Genomic DNA, 27,347 nt, shown 5'->3' on the forward strand with positions numbered 1-27,347 from the left:
GGGGGAAAAACCTCTCCTTTTATACAGTTCTGCTGGAGGCTTCGTCCAATCAGCAACGTGCTGATTTCCCGCCCAAATATTTAAAGGCACAACTGTTAATACATAACAGATTCCCCTTCCCATCTTGCTCTACCTGAATTTTACTGATAAGATTAAGTTGTTCAGATAAAAACTTCATGTCTTTATATTCCACACAACTTACCAGACAGGTAATCAAACCATAGAGACCTTTCAGTTGCAACTAAATGATAAAAATGCAAACAGTTTTCAAACATCACTGGAAAGAAAGATCAATGAACAGAGACACATGCTTATAGATGGACAGCTAGGAAATGAGACGATGGCATTGATATTTGCACTAAAGAACAGCTAAAAATCTATAGAGTAACCATTTCCAATTCGAGGGAAAGTTTATAGGAATATAATGGAGGGTTTGTTGTCTCTGTTAAGAGTTGGATGGAAGCATACCTGGAATCTGTAGAGCTATTTGCCATGCTGAGGAATTGAGAAAACTTGAGGAAGGCAAAATCACTTCCACAACTACTAGAGTAAAATCAATTGGAACTGAGATGGACTTGAATCCATCTTTACCATTTGAATGCAAGGTGGCGTTTGCATTAATTTCAAATATCCTGTTAAATCATATCCTGATCTGCATGTATTCAGAAATGAATCCCATTAACTTCAGTGAATTAGCTTCCATCAAAATAGGCATGCAGAGAGGCAGTCTTAAGAGAATTTTAACCAGTGACTGAAATCCCTTCTGAGGAAGTATGCATTAGTTAAATTTCTATGGAGATTCTCAGTCATCCAGGTCACGGTTGTCCCAAAAGTGCTTTCTTCAAGAGGCAACTGGACTTTCTGGTTTTTCTTTGAAATATTTCTGAAGAAGAAGGAGCTGAAGAAGCTTCTTAGATGACATAACATAACAACAGAGTTGGAAGGGACCTTGGAGGCCTTCTAGTCCAACCCCCTGCCTAGGCAGGAACCCTACACCATCACAGTCAGATGGTTATCCAACATTTTCTTAAAAATTTCCAGTGTTGGAGCATTCACAACTTCTGCAGGCAAGTCATTCCACTTATTAATTGTGGATTAATTAAATGAGAAGCAAAACATCTTCAAAGAAAAACCAGAAAGTCCAGTTGCCTCTTGAAAAAAGCGCCTTTGGGATATGCATTAGTTAATGTATAGCTGTAAAAGTCTCGAATCTAAAACTGGAAATTCTGAGCCACTCCTTTGTTCAATTGTTGCTTATTTGATTTTTTGGCTGGAGCAGCCTTTCAATCCCTCAATGTTTTTATTTGCACAAAGAGCTAACAGGTCACCCTATCTCAAAATTCTAAACATGGCTGAATCCTATTACTTCTCAATTTCAAACCAGATGGTCAAAAATGCAATTTCCAAGAATAAAACCAAAGCAATTATTGATACTTCAACACCACACTATTAACAACAATAGAAAATGTTCAATTGCTTTGAGCCTATAGAATAGTGATGGGTAACCTTTTTGCTGTCGTGTGCCAAAAGTGGGGGGAGTGCGGGGGGGGTCATGTGGGCGTGTGCCCACACCCATAATTCAATTTCCCCCTTGCCCCCCACCCCTTCCCCACACATGCACGCAATGGCAAAAAGGTTAACAGTGGGCCCAGTAGGCCCATTTTTTTGCCCTCCCCAGTCTCCAGAGGCTTTCTTGGAGCCTGGGGAGGGTGAAAACAGCCTTCCCCATCCCCCTAAGGCCCTCCAGAGGCCAGAAACAGCCCATTTCCCAACTTCCGGTGGGCCCAGAAGGCCTGAAAATCAGCTGGCCAGCATGCACATGTGCACTGGAGTTGAGTTAGGGCAATGCTCATGTGCCCACAGATATGGGTCTGTGTGCCACTGTGGCACGCTTGCCATGGGTTCGCCATCATGGCTATAGAACATCAGTAAAATGTGAACTTCTATCAAGACTGGCAAGAAAACAAAACTGCAGCATCTTAATGTTTTCTTTATTCCTTTCTTTTTTAATTCAGTGGTTGCATGTGTAAGTCTGTGCACGTGTGTGTAGATCTAGGCACTGAAGGAAAGAAAAGTGAAAATATTGCTTATTACAACACAAAGGAGAAACCCATTTAGTTCTTATCTCATCTAAATAGGGACATTCCAGGAGATAATGTACAGTATTTTTCACAGCGCACTGTTGCCAGAGACATAAATATAGTCAATGAATATTTTTAAAAAATACAGACATCAGCTCTTATAGGAAAAGTAATTTATGAAGAAAGATGAGGTTTTAGATATAAATCCCTGCAGTTCACTCCAGTAAGGTTGATTCATACCCATGTAGACATGTGATGCCTCTTTCTGCATTCTTACGAGCCAGATAGAAAAGAGGTGGGGGGCGGAAATCCACTCAGCATGTTTGTCAGTGCAATGTCTGATCTGAAAGTGAAGGATCTGGGGAATAATTGCTGACCTTTTTAAGCACTTCAGAGGCCTTTAGGCTGTTGGTTTGAGCTCCGAGCTTAGCAATTTGGTTTCAAACATTTCGTCACCATTTGAGGTGATGAAATGTTTGAAACCAAATTGCCAAGCTTGGAGCTCAAACCAACAGTCTAACTACCAACCCAATATTCAAACACATTTCAACCTCAGAGGCATGTATGGGAACCACTTTGCTAGTAATGTTAGTGTAGACTTGACCTTCATTTGCTTCTCATTCTTCATGGCCCAATGGACATCATTTCATCGAGATTGCTTGGCAGTTACTGCTTGAGTTTTTGTAAGCTTACAGTATCCTAATGTTATAAACTATAGAATCTTGCTACCTAATGTTTGATTGGATTCTTTCCAAATGGTTTTGGTTCTTTGGTTTCTTCCAATGACTCTTGCCATTGGCAGTTTATTTAAGCGTTAGCTTCACTGTCAGTATTTCCAGTGACCAGACAGGATTAACTTCATGTAATATTGAATAATGTTTACTTCTAGTGGTCTGAAATATTCTGAACAATCTCCTCCAGCACCACAGTTCAAAGCAATCCATTTTTCTTTGTTCAGTCTTTCTGATGGCTTAGCTTTCACAGCCATGTGTTACAAACCATGTCATGTCAATACAAGCCTTTGTTGTCTTTGCACTTTAATATTTTGTCTAGATCTGTCAGAGTATTTCTCCCAAACAGCAAACATCACTTTACTTTATGGCTTCAGGCACCATCTCAGGGAATTATTTGATTTTAGGAAGGTAAAATCTATAACTACTTCAATGTTTTCTCTGTCTATTGCATTGACCTGGCACTGCCCATTGGCATAATCTTAGATCATTTTCAGCACTGAGCTGAAAACAATCTTTTGCATTTTCTTCTTTTATTTTGAACAAGAGATTCCTTAATTTTTGTTCTATCTTTTGACCATCAAAGTGGTATTATTAGGATACCTGAAGTTGTTGATTTTTCTCCCAGCAATTTTAATGCAGTTGCTATTTCTTCTACTTCACCAGTTCTTATATAGTGTCCATGTAAGTTAAACAAAGATTTTTAAAAAATCTGCTGGCAGAATATATCAATTTGATTTCAGTGTTACCTAGCAAGTATTGTCCATGTGTATAATTGTCTGCTAGGCTGTAAAAATAAAGCATTATACTATAGTTCCATGTTGAAAGCACCAAAGCACTTCCATGATGAAAGGATTAGTCAGTGACATCACTGGCTACCCAGGAAATGCCTAGTTGGTGGCTCCTTTCATGTCCCCATTAATGAGCCCACCAAAGTGGTACCTATTTATCTATTCACATTTGCATGCTTTCAAACTGCTAGGTCAGCAGGAGGTGGAGCAAATGACAGGACCTCACCCCCATCACATAGAAGCACTCAGGTTTCAAATATTGGCTTGCAAATTGTCAACCCAGCATCCTAACAACATGAGCCACTGCACTCCTATAAAATAAAGTATTAACAGAACTATATTAGTCTGGTTTCTACTTATATCACACATTGAAGCCAAACTTCGTATTATTCTGGATACTATATTACTTCAAACTTTGGCATTCTGTTGTTAGAATGACATCATTGTTGTTAGAATGACATCATTGTTGGGGTTGGGTCAACAAGGTATTTTTACCAAACACAAGATTTTTGGCTTTGTTTCATTTTCTTCAATATGTTATAAAGACTAAGAAAACATTATATCATTGTTTACCTGTATAGAGCAATAACTAATAGCAGAAAATATGATGAAACATTTAGAGTGTTTGGGAAGAGAATAAGGGATGAATTGGCTGAGGAACCAAAAGAAAAACAGTGATAAGAAGTGAAAATAGCATATATTGACCTTAGAGTTTGCTAAAACTGTGGACTTTCTAATTCCATTGGTGGAGAAGCAGGAAGGAGGGAGGGAAAGAGGGAGAGAAGAGGGAGAGGGAGGGAGGGAGGGAGGAAGGGAGGGAGGGAGGAGGGAGAGAGAGAGAGAAAGCACTGTGATTCTTGATCCGGATTAAACTTTAACCTCTGGTCCACTGGTTACAATGGTGAACATTCAGACTCATTTTAGAGCATCATATTAATCTCATATAGAACAGATCCTGATTTTCCTACAGACTTTTCCTTGCAGTTGTTGCTGTTCCCATGCAGAAAAAACCAGTAATTTTTTTGCGGTTCTTATTTAATTTGAAGAGATCTGATAACTTACTTTTGAACTTTGTTCAAACCAGAAGATAATTTATATCAAATCTTATTAGTGAACAAATCTTTTAGCCTTTCAAAGTAAGCTAACATCACTTGATCAATATTTCTTTTTTTTAACCTGAACAATATTGAACATTTTATTTCTCCAGAACTTTAACCTGTAAGGGTGTTTAAGTATTAAAACTGATTTGTTGAATGATAAGACTATATCACCCTCTGGTGTCAAAGAACTGCTATTGCAATGCCTGTACAACGGGTAGTATGCGCAAAAGGCAAGAACAAAATTGTATGCATTCTTTTTATATAATAAGAAGTAGTCATGACCAATATAAATATTGATGCTTACAGATTTGCAGTGATTTGCACTTATTTTTCAAGATGAGTTTTATATTTTCAAATAATTTTTTAATCAATAAAATAATGAATTTTAAATTTTAGGATAATTGTAAATTCTCTCTTTGTTTACTGACATTTTATTTTCCATCCACTATATCTTTTCTCATTTCCCATCCTTTTCTATGTGGTAAAATTTTAATAATTTAATTTAATATTTCATTAAATACAATTTACAATTTACTTTATTAGCAATCTTAACATTATCGAAGGTCATGTTAATCTTAAATTATGAACAATTATGAAAAATAATTATTAAATTTTATTCTTTAAAGATGTTTAATTTAAAAAAAAAAGAAAGAAAAAGACAAAGGAGAATTTTCATTCTGATTATTGTAGAAGTGCTGGGATATGCATTTATCTCAGAAGGAATCCAAACAACAGTTCACTCCACATCTATACACTCTGTGTGTGTGTGTGTGTTTGTGTGTCTGTGTGTCTGTGTGTTTTAATGATGACACTGCTTCATCCGGAGACTGGCTATCTGCTAATTCTTCACTTAAGAAGCATTTATTTTAAATTCATGGCAAATTCGAACAATATTTGTAAGATTAGTAGTCATGCAGCTGGATGAAATGAAGCACCGCCCCACCCTGCTGCTTTAATTCTTCTTGAGGGAAATTATACAACTGATAACTTTTGCTTCCCAAACCCTCATGTCATTTCTGTTTCCTCTTTCTTAATAGCCTTTGATGCCGAAGCTGAGGTAGACCAACTTGAATAGCAATGAGTGACAGCTATATCATATTAAAACATATCTCTGACCTTGGGGAGAGGCATAATCCATATTCATAACGCCATTTAATTCCTTCATTAGTGATACAGTATACCTAATTTATCTCTATAATCACACCAGCCATTTCCATGACAAGGAAAAAAAATATTCTGATTCTCCTCCCACATACTTGAAGGGTATATATAATAATAGCTTAAAACATCAGTTCTGTGACTACTTTGAAATACACAAACAGTTAAGCAAAGTAATATTTCTCCAGCTTCTGAAATAGCCAATGATTGCAGCAATCTTTCTCTCTGTTCAGTTAATAACTGCCCAATTAGTTACATCCTGGATGAAGATTCCCAGGCCTGTATAACTCCTGATCTACACAGAATGTATGCAGGAGAACACACCCAGATTTCTTATCTTCCCACAATAAAACTTCAACATCTTCTATATTATTTTCTACTTTTTTTTCAGATGGAGTTTATGAAATTCAGAGACCAATCTGGCATCTCAATATTGATCAGAGACAGATCCCATTGTAGCTTTCATGCAAATCTCTTTTCCAGGAGAGGAAGAGAAGCCAGACGAGTCCTTGGAAGGGACCACAATGTCAACTTGCAAAACATCCCTGGCCTGCTCTCGAGTTGCCATAGGCAAGGGGGATGGGAAAACAGCAAAGCAGCACAGCAGTCAAAAACAAAAGCACATTCCAGACATATCTCTCTCAAGGCTGTATCACAGCAGCCGGAGGGGAGTGATCTCCACAACCCGGGAAATTGCTCCGTTGGCGAATGTGACATACCCTGGGTGGGAGGGGGGAAACAGGGTCAAGATTGGGTCATAAATTACGTGGGGTCAGAGTTGGTTTCACTTGGAATGTGCCAACATGAAGCTCCTAATAAATGACTGGATTTCTTTTGAAGCTTGGTTTGAGGCTCATGATTTAATTAGGGCATCCATTGGAACCCTGATACACTAATGCAAGGGACCATGGTCCAGAACTCAAAGTAGTGGTCCTTTTGAAGTTTGGAACCTGTGACCTTATCATCTCACCTGGTGTCATTAAAATAAGAAGGTAAAGGGTTATAAGGCACAGGTGTACAAGATACCAAGGAAAAGCTCCTTGGGAAGAAAGGTATCCTGATTGCAAATCTGCATTTGGAGCTGAATTAGGGGACAGTGAGGGGAGTTTTGAATAAAACGCCACGTCTGGGAGTGACAAAAAACCAGCTTCCATACTTTGTAATAAGGTATCTTGAATTTTGCTATGAAAATTTAGATTCTGTCTAAATTTAGATAGTAGATTCTGTCCAAACTTGTACTTTCCTGTGGGACAGGAATTCTGATTGGTGGGGGGGGGGGTGACTTCTATACTGGACTATCATACTGCATAGTAGATTAGAGAAAGGAATGCTTGCTTCATTCATAATTTGAGTAGGGCTAAATCCCCTAACCTAAAAGGAGAAAAGACTGAGGGGAGACATGTTAGCAGTATTCCACTACATGAAGGGATGCCACAGGGAAGATAAGCATCTAAAGATGACAAAAACCAAATGGGTGGAACTTTACAGAAGAAGATTCAAACTTGAAAGAAAAAGTTTCCTCACCATGAATGCTATTAAGCACTGGAACAGCCTACCTCTTGAAATCAATGGAGGTTTTCAAGTAAAGATTGGACAGCCATTTGTTTGAAATGATATGAGAATTCCTTCACTGGAGTTGGAGGTTTGGAGTACAAGACCTCTAATTGACCTTCCAGACCTATTAAAAATTGAGCTTTCTCAGGAAAAAGAAGCAACAAAATCTACAATCGAAATTTTGTCTAGTCCAAACTTCTGTTCCCAATGTAGTCTGTCAGGAGCCTCTGAGAAGCCTACAAAATGGTAGTAGGGTATAAGTGCAAAAGACTCTGTTGTTTATGTATTCTACCCACAGGGAAATTATGTAGAGGCATTGAATCTGTTTGGCTACTGAGCTTCATTTGATGGCACCCAGATTAAGATGAAGATATGAGAACTGACAGTCACTTCACTGCAAATTCCTCATTGTAGAAGTCACCATCAACTGATGAAAGATATAGGAACTGCAGGGCAACAAAAGGCAGGGTAAATGCTCAGTTATATCTCTACTGGCTATTCAATTCATAAATTACAACTTTGGTGGTAGTGGCAACAACAATGGAAATAACTCTATCCTTTTCCCACACAAAAGTGCTCATGGCCAATGACTAAAGAAAAATAAAATACAGAATAATCATAAAACAGGATTAAAACCAGAATTAGCATAGTATAATAATTAGGGAAATAAAAACCTAACTATAATAAAAACCATTATAATGCAATACAAAGAAAACCACAACAAATGCCCTTTATAAAAGAGGCTTGGAGTGGGTTTTGAAGTTTAAATATACCCAAGAGCAGAGTTTGGATAGTTGCTGCATCTTTCTTGACTCAATCCCAACCCAACACTTTAAATGATATCCCTGAAGACTGATGAAATAAAAGCACTAGGTTTATTTTAAGAGAGAGAAGCCTAATGTTAATTGGAGGAAAGACCTAGAGATGGAGGCAGAAGGAAATACAGTTCATGAAATCACATTTGAAATGTACTTCAGAGATCATTTAGTCTCAACTCTTCCCAAAGGGGCTTTTTCTCATCTTGGATGAAAAGCGAAATGTCTTCAAAAAAAAACAGAAAGTCCATTTGCCTCTTGAAAAAGCACCTTTGGGACAACCATGACCTGGATGACTGAGAATCTCCATAGAAATTTAGACTCAACTCCTACTTAGTATAGGATCTACTTTTTAATATTATTTTTATTAAATATTATACATACAATAGTAAGAACTAATACAAACTAAAATAAAGAATAAAAAAGAAAAGGTGCAGAAAAAAGAAAAAAAGGAAGGGCAGAACCTATTAAGAAAAGAGAAAGAAATAGACAAGTGATTTCCAACGTTCATCACAAATATAAACAATTTTAGTAATTTATCACCTCCTCTTAAAATGCAACAAATGATCTCTTCTTCCCTTTTCCCATTGTGTGTGTGAGTGTGTGTGTGTGTGTGTGTGTGTGTGTGTGTGTGTGTGTGTGTGTGTGTGTCCAATATAGGAAAATTATCCAGGTCACTTCCTTGGTTTATGGTTTGTCTCTTTTAATTATTAAAACATCAGTTGGTTTCTTTTGTATCACCAGTGTAAAATCTTTTTCCATACTATTCTTGTAGGCTGTCCTTTATAAACCACTTTCAATTTAATTTCAATCTTGTAAAGTAAAACTTGTTCTTCTTCCATAGCAACTTAGAAATACATAATATTTCTATAGATGGAAATGTCTCTATTGAGACTATTAATAGTCTATTGAGTGGTGGTAGACTTTAGGAGAAACCCTTCCATACTTCCACCTCTCACAATACTAGACAACACAGTATCAACAGTGGAAACCTTTAAATTTCTAGGTTCTATCATATCGCAAGATCTAAAATGGACAGCCAACATCAAAAACATCATTAAAAAAGGACAACAAAGAATGTTCTTTCTGCGCCAACTCAGTAAGCTCAAGCTGCCCAAGGAGCTGCTGATTCAATTCTACAGAGGAATTATTGAGTCTGTCATTTGCACCTCTATAACTGTCTGGTTTGGTTCTGCAACCCAACAAGAAAAACACAGACTTCAGAGGATAATTAGAACTGCAGAAAAAATAATTGCTACCAACCTGCTTTCCATTGAGGACCTGTATACTGCACGAATCAAGAAGAGGGCCGTGAAAATATTTACAGACCCCTCGCATCCTGGATATAAACTGTTTCAACTCCTACCCTCAAAACGACGCTATAGAGCACTGCACACCAGAATAACTAGACACAAGAACAGTTTTTTCCCGAAGGCCATAACTCTGCTAAACAAATAATTCCATCAACACTGTCAAACTATTTACTGAATCTGCACTACTATTAATCACCAATCTCTTTCCACTGTAGGACTGTAACTTGTTGCTGTAGGACTGTAACTTGTTGCTGACAATCCTTATGATTTATATTGATATACTGACCATCAATTGTGTTGTAAATGTCGTACCTTGATGAACGTATCCTTTCTTTTATGTACACTGAGAGCATATGCACCAAGACAAATTCCTTGTGTGTCCGATCACACTTGGCCAATAAAATTCTATTTTATTCTATTCTATTCTATTCTATTCTATTCTATTCTATTCTATTCTATTCTATTCTAATATCAATTTCTGAGTCCATGATTGAAACATATTCTTCAATATGTCCCATATTAGAATATTTTGTTCCATTCTAATTGTAAATTGAGTTATGTCTTTTTCTCCTTTAATCTTTTAGTTCCCTCTAGTATCAACTTTTTAAAATGTTATCTTATTATATTTTTCAAACAAATCCAAAACCAAAGATTTTCCTAAAGGATTTTTTATAATTAATTCTAAAATCTTATTTCAATTTTTCTGTATCCTTAGTCCATTTGTAACTTTGTTTTTGTTGTATTTGACAAAAATAAATAAATAAAAATAAATAAATAAATAAACTTTCTAAAATCAAAGTTCTAGTTACCCATTTGCTATTTAGTCTTAAAAAAAATTCTTAAATTTGTAGTTAAAATTTTTTTTGAAGAAAAGCTCACCCAGTACTGTCAAACCTGTAGATAAAAGGTTTCTAATAGCTTAAAACCAGTTAACAAGCAATTTCTGAAGGTGATTAGAAAAGAAGATATCCAAACATAATGTTCTTTCACATAATTTGAGAAAGATGGCTATTTCCTCATCTCTCAGAGCTCTAAACCAGGGGTGAAATCTAGTTACCTTCCTTACTGGCTCGGAAGTGCACGCGCTCCTTGTTCATGGGTGCTTTCCTCGCACGTCACATGCGCACATAGACTTGCACATGCGCAAAACCTTCTGCACATGCGCAGAAGGTTAAAACCAGGAAGTAATGACACCCAGGTGGGATTGTCAAACTACCGGCCACGATCGATACCAGATCACACGATCTGGTCCGATCTGGTAGCATTTCACCCCTGTTCTAAACCCACTTAAGACTGCTATGAAGACCAGCTGTCTGGAGCACTTGTGGGTGATCTCACACCCTCTCTTTGATTGGAAAAGTTAGAAGTGCCCAGTCTGCTCACTAGCACTTCATTCTTCACCACAGTCATTGGCTCCTTCTTCAGTCCTCCATTTATTTATTTTTTCAGAAGGACAGTACAGGATTTACTATGACAATTCAGCCTCTTTTGGAATTCAGCCTCTGTTGGAATACCTCTGGTGAAGAAATGCTCACCAGCTTGTAAAGCCAGGAACTTCAACCTAATATCTAGCCTTAACCAACTTCCTAGGAACTGCAACCCTTTGGTTCTCAACCTGTTCTCTGGGAGATAAATAAAGAATAAATCAACTCCCTCTTTATATAACAAACCTTTAGACATCTAAGACAACTGTTATATAACTCTCCAGTCCACTTTTATGTTGGTTCAACATATCCAGATGCTTTGACCATTCCTCATAGACCTTGGTTTTCAGATCAAGATCTAACCATCTTGATGGCTTTTTTCAGAATTTGCCACAGCTTGGCATTGTCTTAATTACACTAAGATACTGAGAACTGAATGCAGTAGTCCAAGTAGTATCAGACCAGGGCACAATTACTTCCTGCAGTATCAGTGTTACGCTTATGTTTCTACACACCAAGATAGCAGGTTCTTTTCTGGCAGGTGCATCATGCTGTCAGCTCATGATTAAGTTATGCTGAACAAAAGCACCCAGTTCCTTTTCCCATGATACCAGGCCACCTTTCTCTGATCCTATAGGCAACCCTGTTATTTTTCCTAACTAGATGGAACACCTTACATTTCTCCTTATTAAATTCCATCCTACGAAAAGGCCTCTCAAGCCTTCTTGAGCCTTCTCCCTTTCAGCTAGCTGCTTGTCCAGGCGTTGTGTCATCTACGAAGTCTGTAACTGTCCCTTCGACTCCTAATCCAAATCACTGAAAAAAATGTTAAACTATATAGGGCCCAGGACAGAACCTTGGGGCATTCCATTTGATAGTTCACTCCAAGATGAAGTGGAAGAATTGCAAACAAAATCTACAAGAAGGAGAGAGATCTAATGCAGGACTCTATAAAATGCTCAAGAGAAAAAGGGATATGTGCAGGGGTGGGCTGCTGGGGGTTTGTAGGGGTTCGGGAGAACCTCTAGCTAAGACTGTGCAGTTCAGAGAACCTCCAAATTGCCCCGCCCACCACACCCCGCCCCTCCAAGGAATCCCCACACAGCCTGTTTTGGATGCAGGGCATGCGCAGAGGCTTGGGGATGGTGAAAAATGAGCCTACTAGAAGTTCGGAAAGGGCTCCAGAGCCCAGGGAGGGCAAAAACGCCCACCTCCCGCCATAGTGCAAGAGGCCGACTAGGCCACATCCACCATGGCCACACCCACCCAGCAACTGGGCAGAGAACCCCTTGGTAAAATTTTTGAAGCCCACCTCTGAATGTGTGCAGGAAATTGAAGAGGTAAACACAAGATAGTGTCCAGAACCTATAGGAATTATGTCAGAAAGGCTTAAGCTCAGAAAGACTTGAGATTTGCATGAGATACTATTTCATATGTTCTACTCCTTTAGAATAAGTTGTAGCTTTCCAGTGCTACATGCCAGCTGAATTATCCCAATAAATTTCAGTTGCCACAATACATTAGTTTTGTTACTTTGGGGTTTTCTTTTTCTTCCTCTATTTTTCACACTCTGTGCCTCGATGTAGAAAAATCTGAAGTATTGAGTGGCACCACCTACTGGCCTCAATTGTAATTTCCTGTAAAAATATGAGCCCCACTGTGGCCTCCTGCTTCTTCTGCTTCATATTTTTCAGCTTTCTTGGCCCCTGTCCTTGGCTGCATGTTATGTGGGCAAACTCCCACATAAAATGTTCTAGTTTGTTTCCTGTTCATTTGTTCTGATTACGGCTTTCCAAAAGCTGTCTCTCAGGGTGAAAAATGGAGGGAGGGAAGGTGGGGAAGATCTGTAGCCATTACTTCTCCTGCTGAAGTCCCCTGCCAAACTCCTTTTGGCTTTCTCTGGTTATTCTCTTGGTGATTTAAAGATCCACTGGAATTATGAAGGCTGGCTGGTTGATCTGGTCAGTAATGGAATTCAGCATTTCTCTGAATAGGTTTCTTTAGGATCACCAGGAAGGATTATTGCAATGCCACTATTACAGGTAATAAAAGCACAGCTGTCTTGTGTCACACTGTTAATGGAAATGATTAATTTCATAACACTCTACATTAATGTACAGTTTATATGCTCTGGTTTCAGTTACTTTAGTATTCACATTTGATACTAGCTTTTAAAAACAGCTGTGTTGCTAAAAACACATGTAATTTAGCCTTGAGTTACAGAAGGCAATTATGGATGGCATTTCCCTCTCCCCTAACACAATTTTTAAAATCTCCTAAACTCTTTTTTTTTTAAGTCTCAGGAAAGTACCTTTTATTTCTACTGCTTATCCTTTTCTCCTTTACCTTTTGATGCTTGTTGCAATATTAAGCCATATGAACTCCTTTGTGAGATTGCTTATGTGCAAAGATCAAGCATAAGTAACTTTGGCTAATTTTATCACGTACAAAAGAAATAAGCAGAAACTTGTTTGTTCAGCAACATCAAGGTTGCAGGCCTCTAACGATGGTGTGAAATGTATCAACACTTTTGTGATTAGCCACAGGACATTCCTTTTCTGATAAGGTTTCCCTTCACAAAGCTTCTTAGAAGTTTCTGCTACATACAATTATATGAGATTGTTAACATGCAGAGTCAGGATGTTTCAAGATGTATTTCTGTTTGCTACGTGTAGCATGAATAGTGTAACTGTAGAACGCCTTAGACACGTGTGGGAGTGATGTCCTTGTAGCCTGTGTAGATTGCTATGCAGCTGTACCACGTGGGCAATAGGCAGAGAACAAAGAGCAGCCACCTCATGGCGGAGAACAAAGAGCCACCTCATGGTAAAACTCCTCCCAAGAATCACGAGCTTTCTCCCAAAATCATAGGCTTGTGGATGTGCTTGCAGTCATGTGTTCACATGTTGAATATATGCTAATATGTAACCTCCCCTGCTTAGCTTTTGTAACCACCCATTTTTACCTATACACAATAAAAGGGGGCTCTGGAATTTGCTCTGGGCCTTCTCATCCCAGACTTTCTCTAGGCTCTCACCCCGAGAAGTCCATGAGTCTGTCGTTCGTTAGCAGCCTTCATGAGAAGTCCACCAGATGCTTTGACAGATGCTCTAAATTTCTCAGAGCTGCTGTTATATTTATATGAGATGGAAATGTAGGAAGAGACATTCAAGTTCCTCTCTAGTCTCCTTTTAGATCTTGCATTTGGGCAGAAGGAATTTTAATTAAATCCTCCAGTCCCCCTCCCCAGATCATCTTCCCATAACTTCTGGCATATCTTCCTTCTATTCAGAACCCATGTGGCTAGTAACCTTTTAAAAGTGGTATTTGAAAGACTATTATTAAATGGTTTATTCCATTGTTGTTCCATTTTACCTCCCATTGTTTAGGAATTATTAGTAGTAGGGCAATAATATTAAGATAACATTAAACACTTAACTCCAGTCATTTCTTTTCATTCCTCGGTCCAGAGCCATCAGACAAATGGCCTGGGGCTTGAAGTTCCCCACCAATACTTGGCGAGTGGTCCCTCAGTTATAACATTATGGTAAGCTCTTTTTTCTTTCTCTCTCTTACTTTGGACTTGCCTTTTCTCTAGTTTCAGCAAATATACATTAGTATATATAAACAAGGGGACGTGGTGGCTCAGTGGCTAAGATACAGAGCTTATTGATCAAAAGGTCGGCAGTTCAGCAGTTCGAATCCCTAGGGCCGTGTAATAGGGTGAGCTCCCATTACTTGTCCCAGCTTCTGCCAACTTAGCAGTTCGAAAGCACATAAAAAATGCAAGTAGAAAAATAGGGACCACCTTTGGTGGGAAGGTAACAGCATTCCATGCGTCTTTGCCGTTTAGTCATGCCAGCCACATGACCACAGAGATCAGGGGTGAAATCTAATTACCTTCCCTACCGGTTCGGAAGTGTGCGCACGTGCACGTCACATGTGATTTTGGACCCTCTGCACATGCACAAAGCCTTCTGCGCATGCGCAGAGGGTAAAAAACAGATTACTTCCTGGTTAAAACCAGGAAGTAGCAATGTCTGGGTGGGATGGGTCTATGGTCATCCCGTGACCATATTTTGGACACTCAGCAGCTGGCCTGCATTTAAGCAATTGGCAACCTTGTTGTAAATGAACTTTCTGGCAAAAAATGCCCTGTGGTGAACAATGGCTTTGCTTAATGACTGTCGCAAGAAAGATGATAAAACTGGGCAAGGTCATGCAGAGACCCTCTTTATGATCATCATGACTTGCCATTTAAATTGTGAGCTCAATTATAAGCCCATAATTCATAAGTCGAGGACTAAATATACAGTGTCCTTCAAAGTGTGCAGTTCATGCTTGTTCCACTTCAGTGTGGTGCTTTGAAAAGATGAAGTAGGCCAATGTTGCTCTTGATTATTTCAAGGCTAAAGCTGTGGAGAAACTGCTCTTATCATGGCTGTTGGTTGGAAACCAGATGGCTCTCCATGCCATTGGTTCAAAGGGAGGTTGCTGGACTATTTCTTTTCTTTTTAAAAAAATATTTTATTAGTTTTAAAAACAAAACCAATAGACATTGCTCAACCTCTCTGGTTTCTAACATTTGCATTAAATTCAAGTTAATAAGTAATATATTCCTAAATCTATATACAAATTTACATATCTCCTATTTCATTACATATCAATTATACAATGAATTACTTCATAAACAGCTATACACATATTCAATAAACCCATATTACACTCACAAGTTCAATATACATTGATATATACATTTCCAGACATTTGCTATCCCTTGTTTTTGGCATTCTTCCTCTTATCTAAAATTTCATTCATAAAGTCTAAAATTTCATTCATAAAATTTTATGACTGAAAAAAAATTCAGTCATAAAATTTACTCCAGACTTCATAGTACCTTGATTTGTTTTTAACTTTGACTTCTAAGGTGAGTCTGTCCATCTCTGCACAGTTATAAATTTTACATATTACTTCTTCTGAGGGTATTTCTTTACACTTCCATTTTTGAGCAAATGATAATTTTGCCGCGGTTAGTCTATGTAGTGTTAAATAGGTTACATTTTTGTCATATGGACTATTTCAAAAGACTTGCACAGCTCAACTGTATGGCATGCCCTACAGCAGTGGTTCTCAACCTGTGATCCATGAATCCGGGGTGGGGGGACGATATCATCACAAGAGGTCTGTGAAGGCTTGAAGAATGTTAGGATTTACATCTTGAGTTGAGACTTGGGGGTTCATGGCCGTGGTCCGTGGCCATAAAAGATATTTAAAAGGGGGGGGCGGTCCATAAATAAGAAAAGGTTGAGAACCACTGCCCTCTACAGGAATGATGGACAAACTGTGACCTTCCAGATACTTTTTGCATTGTAATTGCCATCATTTCTAACTATTGGCTAAGCAGCCTAGAATTAATGGTAGCTGGATAATATCACCCTTCCCTGCTGCACAGAATAATGTTACTTCCCACTTTTTTCTTTCTTCCTTCCTTCCCTGCCTTTCCTGTCACATTTGACTCAACAATTCATAATAAGTAAGCCCATATTGAGCCTTAGAACTGATTTCCTTAATTTTATGGGGGTGGAAACAGGTTGTGTCTGGAACACTGGTGTTCCTGTATAATGTCCATGGAAATTTGCCAGCCTGAAAAAAAAAAGTCTGCTCTCCATTAACATTTTTTATCCTGTGGAATGATTCAATTATGCTCAAATTTTGTTTGCAGAAAAAGAAAATAGCGATAGGCAGCTGTTTCATGTCAAGAGGCCAGATTCTGATCATAGAGTGGAACTGTCGGCTGCAGCTGTAAAACTACTGGCTTGTGCTGTGCAAATTAGTTTCTAATTTACACCGTTAGAATGTGGGAGGGTGCTCAGCTGCCATCTGCAGCTGTAAAGAGGGATTAATCTATTCAGAAACTCCTAAATCACAAGTGATTTGAAATCATACCTGAGGATATGATGAAGTCTCAAGTGATTGTTGAAGTATAAGCATGCAGGGAACAAAAACCTTACGCCTATTCGCCTGTCGCCATCACCACTAACAATACTGAAACTAATAAACTTATTTTCATTCTCTCCTACCCACACACACACTACCATGTCACACCAGCAAAACTTACAAGAACAGACATAGAAAGGAAGAGGTAGTATTGCTTGTCATGTTGCCATTTATCAAAATGAAGCACAGGTGGTCTGTGATTTACGATCACAATCGAGCCCAAAATTTCTGCTGCTAAGCAAGATAATTATTAAGTGAGTTTTGCTCCGTTTTACGAACTTTCTTGCCAAAGTTAAGTGATTCACTGCAAGTTGTTAAATTAGTAACACGGTTGTTAAGTGGATCTGGATTCCCAGATTGACTTTGCTTGTCAAAAGGTCGCAAAAGGTAATCGATGACACCTGGACACCACAATCATCATAAATACATGCCAGTTTCCAAGTGTCTGAATTTTGATCCTGTGACCACGGGGATGCTGCAACAGTCGTATGTGTGAAAAATGGTCATGAGTCACTTTTTTTCAGTGCTGTTGTAGCTTTGAACAGTCACTAAATGAATAGTTGTAAATCAATGGTAATCTGTATGTATTTGTCTTTGACTTAAGATACTCCTCTGAACCACATCTGGTTCAGAAAGCAGAAAAAACAAAATGGCTCATATTTTAAGGGAATAGACAATTTCTATTATTTGTTTAAAATACTCACATTTGCAGCAAAAGCAATAGCACTTAGACTTCATATGCTTTACAGCACTCTCTAAGCAGTTTAGAGGTCAGCATCAGTGATGGGTTGCTCCCTGTTCTGTCCAGTTCTTTAGAACTGCTAGTAAAAGTGGCAGGAGGCTCCGCCCACCCATCCGGATGTCATAATTGATGATCTGTGCATGCGCAGAAGCACACACATGCGTGCGCGCACACTCCCATTGCAAATCGGTAGTTAAGGTAAGTAGAACCCACCCCTGGTCAGCATATTGCTCCCAACAATCTGGGTTCTCATTTTACCAATCTCGGAAGGATGGAAGGCTGAGTCAACCCTGAGCCGGTGAGAATCAAACTGCTGGCATTGAGCAATACTACATTCTAACTACTGTGCCACCATGACTCAGTATACTGCAGTGAATCTCCATCTGTTTTAGTGAACAAATGTTTTCAATACTATAAATGTATAAAAGTATTTCTGTAATAAAACAGATAATTTAACACTTATCCTAATTATTTCTCTACACTAGCATGGTCTGTCAAATGACAAAAATCAATAAAAACCATTTCCAGCATGCAACTAAATTGCAACTACCGGTAAATCAGCTTAGCTTTTATTTCTGGGGGAAGGAGGGTAGTAGAGACTATTAGTATGTTTTGAGTCACAGATTTACCTTAAATTACCGGAAGAATGGGATAGCAATATGCAATTCACATGGACATTCATGGTAAATATTTTCTGTACATCTTTTTTTAAAAAAATCATGTAAAACAAGAGCTGTCAATCGATTAAGCAACCTAATAGCTCAATTCAGTGCATACTTCCACAAAATAAATATGATGATGCTTAGGTTTTAAGTAAAAATTCATAGTGCTTTAGACTTTTGGATATCTATTTCTACATCTGGATTTACTAAATAAGGCCATTATGGCTTTTCGGGTGATTAATTTAAAAGTTGTTGGTAGAAGCTGTTACGCTATAATTTTTTTTAAAAAAAATTGTGATCCTTCCCCAGAGTCTCTAGCAATAATATATTTAGCGGGTGGGAACTGTGAACCATATCCTCAGTGAAAATTGCATTTAAACAGCCCTATTTAGCATTGCAACTGCCATGTTTTGTTCGACATAGCATAGATCAGTGATGGCTAACCATTTTGGTGCCGAGTGCCCAAAGTGCGTGTGCGAAACCCAAAATGCAATGCGAGCCCCCTGTACATGCGCCCCAGCCCCCATTGTCCATTTTTTTGCTTCCAGGTTGGTGCAGGAGGCTTTCCAGGCCCAAAATGGGGTGCGATTGCACACACAAACCCCAAAATGCAATGCAAGCACCCCCATGCATCCGCCCTGTCCCCCCACCAATGAGCCCCACTCCCTTCACCCTGTTTTGGCTTCCAGGTTGGTGCAGGAAGCCTTCCATGCCCAAAACAGGGTGCACAAATGCACCCCCAAAATACAATGCGTGTATGTGTTCCCTGCAGGCGCCCCGCCCCCTGTTCTGTCCCCCTCCCCACCTCACATAGAACAACGCAGAAGCGTGCGTCTAACAGTCATTTACTCTACCACCGACCTGAATTTCCTTTGTGGATAAAAGACTTGGCAGCTACAGTTCAAATGCCCGCCAAGTTTCTTATCTCTGTCAGAGACGGGAGTCCACTTGTCCGTAGGCCGTTGCCAGGGCAGCCAAGAGCTCACAGAATAATTTCTTCACACAGTCCAGGCCTTAACTCAAAAACAACCGATCCGAAGTTCATGCTTTGTAGTTTTTGTCCAGGGCTACAGAGCAACTCCATCCACTTTTATCCCCTGTGGGGTGTGGCTCAGTGACTCAGCACTCTCTGGGCCTGCCACACCTCTTCCTTTGCTGCACAGCTTCTCCTTCCGATGCTGCCTGGGATCAATCCAGGATTGATCCTTCCCACCCTCTGTCGGTGGGGGCTCTGACACGCCTTCTTCCTGGCCTTCAGCTGGCACCTGAGGCATTGCCAGAAAGGAGGGACCTGGAGCGGGAGGCCTTGTTGGCTCCTCCCCCTCATTCTCAGAGTCATCTTTCTCCATGAGGACAGGCTCGGGAACCGGAGTCACAACACACACCCCACGCATGCGCAGCAGAAACCCAAAGACCAGCTGGCTGGCGGGAGGCACACATACATGTGCAGTGGAGCTGGCTGGGGCAACAGCTGGCGTGCCTGCAGAGAGGACTCTGCGTGCCACCTGTGGCACCCGTGCCATAGGTTCACCATCACAGGCATAGATATTGCCGTAAGTATTTGAACCATTCATCAGCTGACAATTGCTTTCTTAATAAGATTTTTAACAACCGATGCCAGTTCTGATATGATGGCAAAAATTGTTATAACATGAGTATGAGTACATGCAGCTTATAAGAAACAGCCTGCATGTCAAACTGTGATTTCTGGGGTGAAAATAGGTTTGTCAAATGTTTGCAGCCTTCATTTATGATTTGTTAGAGAAGATGCCTTTGGTAAAAGAAACTAAACTTCTAGGATAGTTATGGTTGTGTTGCTTGTACTTTGTTTTGTTTACAATGCAATTTTACCTCCGTGGAATTTATTGATTCTAGTTTAATAGCAGTAATACTTTAAAAAAAAAAAAACTCCCCTTCCCTCTATGCATGCCTGGAAATTGCCTTTGATTCATTGGACTTGTGTGAGTTTATGAGTCACCAGATTCTCGTATCCATGCCAACAGCTGCTGAAGATAGACAAAACTTATTGCATGAGTCTTGCTAAAATGCCAATTGTGAAAGAATAGTTTCCTTCCAAAACAATTTTTATTTGGCAAAGTATCCGTTTCAGTTGCTTCCCTTTTCCCTATCTGTCCCTCATTCTCTTCTTCTACTTGTCTTAAAGTAGAGCTGCATTTGGCTGACCACAAAGCGCTCATCCCCCAAAATCTTCCAGAAGCTATAATGTAGTTCTAACTCAAAACACACTCAAAAGATATTTATGTTCAGGGGAAAGTACCTAGATCAATGCATTAAATTGTAGAAAAACCCTCACAAAAACGAAGGCAGTCTAGCTAAAGGCATTAAAAGATATCTTTTAGGAGAACTGTCCTCAGTCTTTTGTACTGAATTTGCAAACAGATGCAAAAATGGGTTGGAAAGAATTTATGGTACGGAAATGAGAAATTGAGGAAAAATGGAAGTGACAATTTTATGTCTAAATATGTTGAACTAGATTCCAGGCACTTTTCAAAGTAACTATGCCTCTCCTCTCCTCTCCTCTCCTCTTCTCCTCCCCTGTCCTCTCCTCTCCTCTCCTCTTCCCTTCTCCTCCCCTGTCCTCTCCTCTCCTCTCCCCTCCCCTTATCTTCCATTCCTAAACAATTTCTTCAGCTGTTCAACTGTAGCTTTTTTGTTTGCAATCAAGCATAAATCTTCCAAAACCACTTATCTTTTGCTCCTTTGTCTGTTCTCAGCTGACAAACAAAAACAGTTTTTTGTAAAACTAAAGGCCAAATGCATTCTAATCATTGTCTTTTATGCAAACAAGGCTGCAATTTCTATCTACTTCACTCTAAAACAGACTTTTTAAACAACCTCTGGCTCTGACACAACCCCTGTCTCCCAATTAGATTAATAATGGGAGAAAGCCCTCAGACCAAATATTAATGCCATTTCATAAAAACCTGGCAAAAGAAAAGACAGCTCGCTAATTCAAAATTTGGGACCACTCCAGGTCAGACAGAAAGGATTGTAGCATCTGTAAAAAAACATACAGAAAATGAATACTGAATGAATGTAGTAGGAATTATAAAATATCTCATCTTTTGGATTAAGTTTACACATTTATGCCCCTGTGCTTTACTTAGACCTGTTTGTTTTCTTTATTACATTTATGTCCCACCTTTCATCCAGGAGCTCAAGTCAACTTCTGTAGTGTTTCTCAGCTTTGAGAACTTTAAGATATGTGGACTTCATCTCCCAGAATTTTCCAGCCAGCAGATCTGGCTGAAGAATTCTGGAAGTTGAAGTCCACACAGCTTAAAGTTCACAGGGTTGAGAAAAACTGTTCTATGGTACTCCCTCCTCCAATTTTCTCACAACAACATTAACCGCAGTCTTTCAATCATCAGGCACAAATGTAGTCTTCAAAAGCTTCACACACATGTTAAACCCTTGCAATTCTGATAAACTTTTAGACTTAGAATTGTTGTGATCTGCCAGCAGTCTGCAGAGCTGGCAGCAGAGTTGGACAATGAGGAGGTTGGGGAGGAACATGGGCTGTCAAAAAGCATTTGAAAGCTTGAAACAGTGGTTTGCAGAGGAGCCCATCCTTCAGCACCCAGACCCAGATAGACAGTTCATTGTCTAGGCTGACGCCAGTGACATTACAGTGACAGGCTGCTCCTCCAGCCTCCAAGGATGGCTGCTTCCCTGTGCATATGTGTCCCAAAAATTCATGGACACTGAGCGGAGATGGGCAGTATGGGAGAAGGAAGCCTTTGCTGTTCATTGGGCTCTTCCATGAGGGGAAGAGGGTAGGCGTTTTCTATGCATACCACATTTATTCCACGAAAATCCACACATAGCCTCATCCCCCTATCTTTCTTTTCCTTAAACAGCACCAGGGCGGCTACTCTGGATTTTGCAGGTTGGATGAACCCTCGGGCTAGGTTAGTATTTATGTACTTCCTCAGCTCAGCCATCTCTTTTGGGATCATTGTGTACATCTTTGGTTTAGGGAGTTTGGCCCCGGGCTCAAACTCAATCGTACAGTGTGGTGATTTTTTGGACACATATACTACCGGGTGCACATAAAGGAAGGGGAAGAATGGAAGACTTTTTTCAGCTGCTCATTAGGTTGCTTCCAATTCAAAGTCATGCCCTTTGTTCTCCAAGGAGCCCCTGCAGTATTCATACAATTGATTAACGAAGTGCTGCATGAACATTTATTCAAGGGGATTCTAGTCTATGCTGATACCTGGAGTTTGGGGAAGGCTCGGATGAGGGCTCTGCGTTGGAAGCAGAGAGGGGACCAGGGCCATCTGGGAGTTATGTGCTGCCTCCAGAGCCTCCAGAGTCAGACATCAGTGAGTGTTGTGTCTTGCCCGCTCTCACCGCAGCCGGGGTCTGCTTATCTGCTTCCGAACGCTGAAGAATGTCCTCCCGGCCCCAGTCCTGGCTCCATGCCCAGACAGGCTGAGGAGGGGGCATCTCCCGGCCCCAGCCCTGGCTCCATGCCCAAGCAGGCTGCAGAGGAGGGAGCACCCCCCGGCCCCAGCCCTGGCTCCATGCCCAGGCAAACGGAGCAGCTAGACCCCTCCCCCTCCTCCACAGCATGTGAGCCTGAGGAAAGTTTATTTCCAACAGCTGCTGATTGGAGTGACCCTCGCATCAGAAGACTGGATAGGCGGAGGCAACAGAAGGAAGGGAGGGGCAGACCTTAATGAGTGCTGAGTCATGGAGCCACACCCCATGGCCTATATAAAAGATCTGCTTTCTGGCAGTCTCTGAGTCAGGCAAAGTTGAACTTATCTTGCTGAAGTCACTTTCTGGTCTCCTGCCTGCTCTGAGGACTTTGCTAGGACTTTGGGCAGAGCTGCAGAGGCAAGCCTGATTCGGATTTCCCTGACCCGGCCGTCAGCGGAGGAGTGGGACACGACAGTGAGGCAGAGGAACAGGTGGCACCTGTTCTCAGTGCACGCATGCATAGAGCTGCCAGAAGGCAAGAACAGTTAAGACAAAAGGTACGACTCAGGAGTAGGGCTTAGAGATGATTGGCCCTTCCCATAAGACATAAAGGAGGTGCAAAGGCACATGAGCCTTTGCAGGAAGCAACTTTGTTCGTTCTGGTCGGTTTAAATTCTGAAGCTCCATTTTGACTCTGTGCTCCATGTGGTATTACAAAGCTAATTGCCAATTAGGTCTTTTGCAGTGTGTCAAGGGAGATAAAGGTGGGTGCTTATCAGCCTTATCCCGAAGGACTCTGGCAGTCTTCTATCGGACTCTTTACAAACTATTTGTGACTCATTATGGGGCGGTGAATGAACAAAATTCACAGCCATTGAAATAAAGAGAGGATTTTTGGGACTAATTGTGTGATTTTTACTGTCTCAGGAAGCCTAGGTCAGAACAAGAATATAAGTGGATGCTGGGGAGAACAGAGAAGGACCATGTTCTCATTTTTTCTGGAAGAGAAATCTCTAGGTCTACTCTGAGTTGGAAATATTTGTTTTAGCTGATGAGAGTGGTTGCCACTATATATGCCTCTTTGTCTTTGTAGTGCCCCATACTAGTTAGTTTATTTAAGGAGACTTCAGACTATTTTCTGCTTTTGCTTTTTCATCCTTCAAAAGATTTGGCATTTGGTAACCTCAGATTTTATTCTAGCATAATTGGCCTTTCTATCTCATTTACAGACATGAATGGAGTTCTGAAAGAAAGTGTCTTTATTCAATTACCCTCTAAGCTTGATTACTGGGCTCCCAGCCAAACTGATTGTCAAAAGCAATAGCAATAGCACTTAGACTTATATACAATTTCACAGTGCTTTACAGCCCTCTCTAAGCAGTTTACAGAGTCAGCATATTGCTCCCAACAATCTGGCTCCTCATTTTACTGATCTTGGAAGGATGGAAGGCTGAATCAACCTTGAGCAGGTCAGAATCGAACTTCTGGCAGTTGGCAGAATTAGCCTGCAATACTGCATTTTAACCACTGTGCCACTGTGGTGCAGTGATTAGAATGCAGTAGATTATATAGGAGATAGAAAAGGCTCATCAATCGTGATGGATAATTAATAACACTACATAGACAGGAAAAGTCCCCAATTCTATACTAATATGTCAGGTGCACCTTGGTCATATTGTCAGTCCTGATTTACCTCAGACAAAGAAAAAGTGAAAATTAAGAAGAAGATGGGAAAACTGTCCAAAACTAACAGAAAACATATACAAACACATTCTACAAAGGACTGCAACTATTCTAGTTACAGGGTTTGTAGAAAAATCAGCTCTTTAAGGCTTTTCGGATCTCAGGGGAACTTCATTGCAGAGGCAAGTGGTTTCTGGATCCCAAAATATTACACTGTTTAATTAATTTGGCTATTTACCAAAGCTATTCTTATTATTATCTTCTGCTAATAAACATAAGGTTTCATCTGATTTCTTTGTTTCTTAATTTGAAAAAAATTGATCATGGAAGATAGTAGTTATGACACCAGGCTGGAAACCAGGAGACAAGTCCTGCTTTAGACATGAAAGCTGCATGGGTGACTTTGAGACAGTTATTTTCTCTCAGTTCATAACATAAGAGTCAGGCAACAAGCCACTCAATCAATTCCTGTCACAACCAATGTATCAAGACTCAGTTGACCCAAAATGTAGTGGAAGTAGTATTTGCAGGAAAATGCCAGGGGGAAAAAAAAGTTAAAGAAAAAAATCCTTCTTACTTGTAGAACAAACCAATAAGATACTCTGATTTCTGTTATTTTTAATTTCCTCATTAAAAAATGAAACCTTGGCAAAGCTTTGCCTCTTCAAGCCAGGAAGCATCTGTTCTTTGGCGTCTTTGGACTTTCATGCCAAGCAATATATAAAAGTAGTTTATGCACATTTCACAAGTGCTATTGTACAATTACACAGCTCTGCACTTCAAAACCATCCAAGCTTGAATAAAAGTCCCATAATATTGTAACAATGTAATATAAAACAATGTAATATTCAACAAGATTTCAAGAACACAATTCACTGAGCCAAGAGCTGAGTGAAATATTAGATCTTTTTCTGAGTACTGATTGAAAGCAATTCTGGTATTCCAAAACCTTTAAGCCTCTCCAAGAGCTTAGATCCACCTTCAACCATGATGTCACAGAATCATAGATTCATAGGATAGGAAGGGTCTTTGAAAATCCTCTGTTCCAACACTCTGCTAAAGGTAGGAATTCTCATACTATTCTGAGACAAATTACTATTCTATCTTTCTATGAAAACCTCCACTGTTAGAGCATCCACAACAGAGAGAGAACGGGAGAGGGAGAGAGAATTCCATTGGTTAATAGCTCTCATGGACAGGATCTCTACTCTAGCTCCATCTATCCATCCAATGGCTGTTGTCCTACCCTCAGGCACTATGAACCATAAATCCAAACACTCCTCTTAATAGCCCTTCAAATATCAATGATCAAGTATTACTGGGCCTCCTCATATAAATGATTTCCACTGTAGAAACAGCATTTAATGTAAGATTTTAAAAACAGTGATTCTTCAAAAAAAGAAAAAAAGTTTTAAGTCTGGAAAGATTTTTTTATTGGAAAACAGAGAAATATGAAATTGATGTAAAAAAAAATATGCAATAGCAAATTGGTGCCATAAACTCAAAATAACACAGAGTACAGCATAAATTAGGAACGTAAAAGAATTTTACAAATTCTAAAGATGGATTTGGGGGATGGGAGATTCTACAAAGGAATCTATGGAGTTAGGATTTATCCTTTAATGGATCTTTGCATGGCAAGGTAGGTTGCATGTACCTATCTTGCCATGCAAAGACCACATTAAAATACATGTGGTGACAGAGGAATTTCTAAAGAAAAAATTAGTACTAAGCCCTTAATATTTAATGCAGGTTGTGTGTTGCATGGTCTGGTCAGAAAGTGCCAGAAAGGGAAGCCTTTGTGTAAAAAGTCCTACTAAAATGCTGTAAATGCTAAAAATTAAGCAAAAGCAGATTTTTGACATCTCATGCATTCTGAAAAGGAAAATGCAATCTCTCTCCACCTTCATCTTGAGGGATTTTTCCTCTATGTTTATGTTAAGAATGGAGGAAAAATGGGAGGGAGGGAGGGAGGGAGGAGAGTCAAAGAATTACTGCAGGATGAAGTATAAAAAGTTAGAGAATAGATGAGACAAGAAAGAATATGCATTGATTTGCAAAGATAGAAAGTATGAAAAGTTTGACGGAATTCTATCAATATGTACTGTAGGAAGTTAGCACCCAGCCCTCTATTAGAAGAATGAAATATTTTAGAAAATATTAAAAAAGGCAGAATATTATATATTCCTGGATGAGAAATGGAGAAACATGTTTTAAGGACAAGCAGCTCCCTGCAGCTTCCTGCCTTCCCCTCCCACCTTTGTCAATGGGCCAGAGGCAGAAACTCATTCCCCCCACCTTTGTCAATGGACCATCATCTGCAACACAATAGGACCAATCTAGCAACAGAAACTCACCACATGGCACCTGGGAAGATTACATCAACCAGCAAGGCTAGCTACGACCTCCACTCCCTGGGAGTCCAACAACCAATCAGGATACTCTTCCTTGTGCCCCAGGAAGCTCAAAGCTCAGAAAGGGCATAAAACCAAGGCACACTCAGCATCTCGACCCCTTTTCTGTTCCGGAACTCAAATCATGTGATCTTGTCCACCATTAAACCATCTTTCCAAGCAGTCTCCATGTTTCCAGTGTCTTTTTCCCCACTTGGAACTGAACCCAGAGGGACATTTCTTCCAACAGTACTTATATTTGTTTTGTTAAGAAACATAATACATTCACTTACTATTACTCCCCCTTTTTTATAGTTGGCATTGCTTACCCCAAACAGGAATAGTGTAATGGGTACGATGAACAAATAATAACAACTTTTTGAGTGACTGGGAGCTTCTTCCAAGTTTTTGGTTCTACTTGCTACACTGGAACTTTGGCTGAACACTTCCACTA

The sequence above is a fragment of the Ahaetulla prasina genome, chromosome 1, assembly GCF_028640845.1.
Source record: "Ahaetulla prasina isolate Xishuangbanna chromosome 1, ASM2864084v1, whole genome shotgun sequence".
NCBI lineage: Eukaryota > Metazoa > Chordata > Lepidosauria > Squamata > Colubridae > Ahaetulla > Ahaetulla prasina.